Below are 5,760 nucleotides of genomic sequence, written 5' to 3' on the forward strand. Positions count from 1 at the left end.
TATATATATATATAAAAGTAAGTGACAGATAATTTATTTGTAGTATAGTAAAATGAAAAAAGATATCTTTTACTACAAAGATAATATTAAAGCATTTTTAAATAATTAAAAATTTACTTTTGCACCACAGAAACCATTAACGATACGTACGTCTCGAGACAACAAAGTTTAATCACTGCAACTTTGATATAAAGTATAAGCAACAAAATAACAATTGTAATATAATATTAGTTATATTAATCTAAACACTGAATCGCATACGAAAACACACTACCGAGTATCTCCGAGTATTATTATATCCTTATTTAATAACATTCGATGAACAAGAATAAAATGATACTTGGAGGTAGTGTTTCGCTGATCTGCGAACGCAATCCTGAATACCCCGTCATAGTGCCTCGGTCTCCCTACTTGTTAGTTAACTTAGTTAGATCATTATTTTGTGTAAATACAATATGTTACTGCATTTGCAGCGTGCGTTTATGACAGCAATCTTGACATTGCATCAAAGCCTCGATCAATACTTCATAATCCGCAACATGGTTGTACCAGTTAAAGACTTAAGTCAAATAAAATATCGGGTGACAAAAGGACAGTATTAATTATATCATTTCGTTTCATCTAGAGGTTTTCCATGTAGCTTACGCGAGCTACCTCCTCTCGACAATGACGTTGCAAGATTCGCACAGAATTCGTCGGTGCACCTCGACATCATGGCACGACGTTACGTCTTCTTGTCACCGTCGTTCTACATTTTCAACATTTATCGGCTACAGAGGTGTCGCGCTAAATGCCTTCGTGAAATTTCAGTAGAGCGTTACACATTACGCAGGAAGGGTTCAAGCGCAAAGGAGGAACTTGCGAAACATCGCGGTGCATAGAATGCATGAAGCAAGTAGGATCGACGCGATCCATCTTCGTCCGTGTCTCTCCTCGCTTCTGCCTCTTGCGTGCCATCCTTTGTCTCGTAGAATGGCGACGCTGCCGCGGATTTTGCCTGTTTGCTCCTCGTTTACTTAAGTGGTTGCAGCGTGAGAGTAACTCGTTGAAATGCTACTTTATATCACGTTTGTTGTAGTTTAAGCACAAAGTGTTTAGTACTCAACGCATTCGCAATGGATAAAGTGATTTCTCTTGACAAAGAGGAAAATAACCGGTTTAATTATTCTCTCAACAAGATTTCTTTCGTAGTAATGTAGAGTTCCTTTAAAAAGATATACAAAATCCTACAAAATCAGCTATAACTTGTATTTTTCCATTTATTCTAGATATTCTCTGATAATATTTTATACAATATCTTTGTTAATATATGCCTTTGTTTTATACTCCCAGAGTTTATATTTTTTGTATTTCTGGTATTTAACAGATTCTTTATGCCTTTTATGAGTATCGAGCGATATTTCTTGAGATTAAATCGCTCCGCTGACACAGCAACCTTGCCTTGCATAAAACGTTGCGAATTTGCATACTCGCGCAAGTAGTACCGTAATTAAATTATCAGACACACACTTTAGATGCGGTGAACAAGACTTCGGTTAAGTATAAGATGGATTAAGACCACGAACTTTGTAATCGCTCGTAGGATTTTTATGTAAATTCGTTTACATGAAAAAAACATTCAAATTTTGCTGAAACAAACAAAATATACGTATTTCAATTTCTTCATTTCTATACTAATTAAATAATTATTGGAAAATTTTTCCTTGAAAAAACAATTTGCTTAAATTTCAAAGATAAATAATTTTGGAAATTTGACATAAAAGAAAACGTATCTTTAAACTGTTTTACCGTATGACGTGTCACAGGTGATGCAAGCTATCCATCATAACAAGTGCATTTAGTAAGTTCAGCATTTGCTGACCGAGAAACTTCGCATGCGGAAAGTCCTGCGAACGTACATTACGCGACACATTGTACGCAAGTCACGTTATACATTCAATGCTTACATAGTAATAACTAATTTCACCAGGCCCGTCTTACGCGCCACTGACACAGAGTAATGTTTGCCTACATTATTACTGTACTCGTGGATCCAGCTTGGAATGCACCGTTAAACTATAGAGTAATTTATATCGACGTCACATGTGCGTTGTCCGCGTTTACCCATGTTCAAATGCATTCATTCGCTAGTTCAAAGAGATGCCAACCCCCTTTCTTCTATACGTTTGCGTATATTTCTCCATGTCCCGGTGGTCGCGCTATGTATAATTTCCCGGCGTTTATCTTTTGTGCACCACCCCAAGTTGAACTCGTTGCTCCGACAGCGAGAATATATTCATCTAAATCCAAAATGCTTAACGCGATGGAAAATCAGTTTGTACAAAGGTAGAATAAGTACGGTAAAATTAAAGTATATTATTTTCGGGACTTATTTGGATGAAAATAATGTTTAATATATAAATGTTTCTTAACATATTCTCTTACATATTAATGTAACTCATCTAAAATTATTTATTAAAAAAAAAAGGACAGATTAAAAGGCAACTGAGAGTAAAGGCACGATAATTAATGCGCAAATGATTTTCAATAAAGAATATATTTATATCAATTGTGTCTAACAGAAAAATCGTTTAGCTTTATCTAAGCTATTAATGATATATATAACAAATTATTTCCTCATTAATCTATTTTCATTAGCGTCCATCAGATAAAACATCTTGAATTTTCTACTACTTCTTATAATTCAAAAATTTCTCTTCATTAGTTTATACGTTAGTAAAATACCAATGTAAATCAATAACAAGATTTTTTATTTATTAAAATTTATTTATCTTTATTTCAAATATATATTTATTATTGTTAAAAATTTGCTATAATTATATTAACAAAAAGTTTAAATACATCGATCTAACTCTAAAATAAATACGCGATCAAAAATTTTAACGTGTATATATATACATATATATATTTACATACACAATATATATATATATATATATATATATATATATCGCCATCTAATTTGATTACTTTCTATAGTGTATTCCACACGCATCTATCGATTTATAGCTATTGAAAAAATTTTTTTTATCAATTGAATGTCACGTCGTGCGGAAAACGTGCCGAAAAATTGGCCCAATGACCAGAGAAAGCAATGAAACGTGCCGAAATCGTAAATCTTGTCGGATAAATTCTGTCATTGTATAGCAATATAAGAATAGCGTGAATATTCTTTTCCGCTATATCGAAAAAAGCTACTATAATCTATTAGCATCAACATTTTTTAGCGATATTTTCGATTGTTTTACGTCTTCTTTCTCCTCTCTCTCTCTCTCTCTTTCATACACACACTCTTTTTCTCTTCTTCTTCCTTCCCCCCCCCTCTCTCTGTCAAAGTTAAACTGCAAAACCGTTCCGCAGGCATATGAGTAAACGGCGAAGAGAGGAACACGGGAAGAGAGATTGCACAAGTGGATGCTTCCTTCTGCTTCCGTGAGTTAGAGTGGTTTATTGTTATGCTCATACGCCCGGAATCATTGCACGTTTTCGTGAATGCATCGTTCTACCCGCCGCTTTTGGAGAACCCACTACTGCGCGTAAGTGACACCTTTCGTCGGCACCACCAGCGAGAAATTGTACGATAAATTGCGCGAAGAAAATTAAATGTTACTTTTAGTGACACGTTTGCGCGAATATTTTAAGATGATCAATGAAGAATTTGAGAATACTTTTTCTCACAAATTTGTAAAACCTTTAAAGTAATTGGGAATGCATCGAATATCCAAAAAAATATCATTCGGTATTATCCGGTACTTTTTTTTACTATTCGATCGGATAGTCGGATATTATTTTCCCCTTAAAAAATTTTCTTGTACACTTACAAGTAAGTAGAATAGCATTTAACAAACTACTTTATTTTTCATAATGTGTTAAATTGATGGTTGTCCGTCCACATCTGTCTGTCCGATTATTATTTACAAAATTTCTTAAAAATGGTTTAACTTTTTCAAATTCTGTTTTCTGTAATAGATACCCAAAAACTATAATTTCATCGAAGCAAAATATGAGTCAAAGCAATTGACCGTAAAAAAGTCAAAAGACAAGTCAATGAAATTTTCAATAGTACAGGACAAACTAAATGGCTTAATGGCTTTTTCAAATTCTGCTTTTTTACTGTATTAATTCGTTACATCCGTTGCAATAGTTTAATGATAAAGTAGAAATACAATTTGTCAGACAAAATTATATCTTACAATAACTTATAAAATCTGACAGTTGACCTCGAAAACTGTCACTTGTATATTATTTACAATTAAATGTGATTCACGAAAAACATTCCTAAAAACATGTTATTTTTTATCCACATTTTGTTCCATTACGTGATCGACATTGGCCAACGTACAAAGTGCATAAAACGACTGTCCGGATTTATGGTGATTGGCTATATCGCTGCAATCCGAGTTTGACCGAATTCGAAATATGTTCCATTTTATCTCGTGATTCCCAATGTCGCAAATTTACTAGCATGATATATCACTTTTTACAAATGTCAGTGTGTCAGATTTTCAAGGGACTTAAACGTAACTAAAACTTTACTTATGAGATATTGGTATATTGTCACTCTATTAGAACATATATTCTATTCTAAAATATTCCTGTTACAAATATTAGTATCGCTTGATATGAGAATTTATGTAAAGTGACATATTAGCTTATCGGCAAACTTTCGCGTGTTTTTACGGAGGAAAATTTGTACTATTCCAGCAATAGAAATTCTTGACCATGCCACATCGTTCACGAACGACGTTGCGCGTAGAACGAGTTACCAGAGAGATGAAGGTACGAGAGTTATTTTAAATATTTTCGCTATTTATGGCGTCGTATTCGATGCCTGTAAATGCCAGCATTCACTCTGTAAATTCTCTGGTCTTAAGATGGTTGCTATGAATTATTAACATATGAATTAATAGACTGCTTTCACGAAAAGCTTGTTACGTATTTGTAATAGCAAAAGTTTTTACGGAATCCTTGTGTACATAGCAAAAGTATTTCTATAATCAAATACAAATATTCGATAATATCGATAACAGATATTAGTATACTTAAAGGATCAATCGTTGAAGAGTTGTGATGTTCGACTAAAATCACGAAAACGACGATAAAGCATCGTGTTTCTACAAAGTGGCCCTTCGGCAGAATACTGAACTATCCTGTATAACACACGGTTTTAGTATGTGAATTACATTTACCATATTTGAGTTAGTAAAAGCGTGCTATTCATTAAGGTATTTCATGGCAGCTCGGCTACACACAGTTCAGTTGAAACAGTGTTTAAGGTCAACAACTGTCGTGCATTCACACGCATTGCTCATGTGTCTCCACATCGAAACCTCGAAGTTCTACGTGATATCGACTTGCTACACTCCATATAGACACAGTCTAACTAGGAACGATGTTCCTGTACTTGAACGCAAATCCCGCGTCGAATGCGCGGCCCTTCTGTTTCGCCGTCTGGCAAAGTCGCGTTTCTTTCTGAGTGACAAGCAATTTCTGGAAATGTAGGGTCACGTTCAGTAAAATTTACGTCCTCCTATCTACTTCGATTCCCGTGTCAGCCCATAAAGGCATTTTTACGGGATCAGAACTATCACGCACGTACTTCAATCGGCTTGTACTTCAATCGCGAGTAAATGGCTCTTTTATGCTTCCCTCACATCAGACAGCAGAACGAATTAAATTTATATTTGGATTTAAAGCCGGAGGTATTTAATTAACGTCATTCAATCGGCTCGAAATAAAGTTTTATATATATATATATAT

The 5,760-nt window shown here is 34.3% G+C and overlaps 1 protein-coding gene across 6 annotated transcripts in view; it reads right to left on the bottom strand.

Moving 5' to 3' along the window:
* The window catches only part of LOC108753835, a 138,674-nt gene that overhangs the window by 3,870 nt on the left and 129,044 nt on the right, over positions 1 to 5,760 (bottom strand). The window lies entirely within an intron of this gene.

This window comes from Trachymyrmex septentrionalis, unplaced genomic scaffold, assembly GCF_001594115.1.
Source record: "Trachymyrmex septentrionalis isolate Tsep2-gDNA-1 unplaced genomic scaffold, Tsep1.0 scaffold72, whole genome shotgun sequence".
NCBI classification, from domain to species: Eukaryota; Metazoa; Arthropoda; class Insecta; order Hymenoptera; family Formicidae; genus Trachymyrmex; species Trachymyrmex septentrionalis.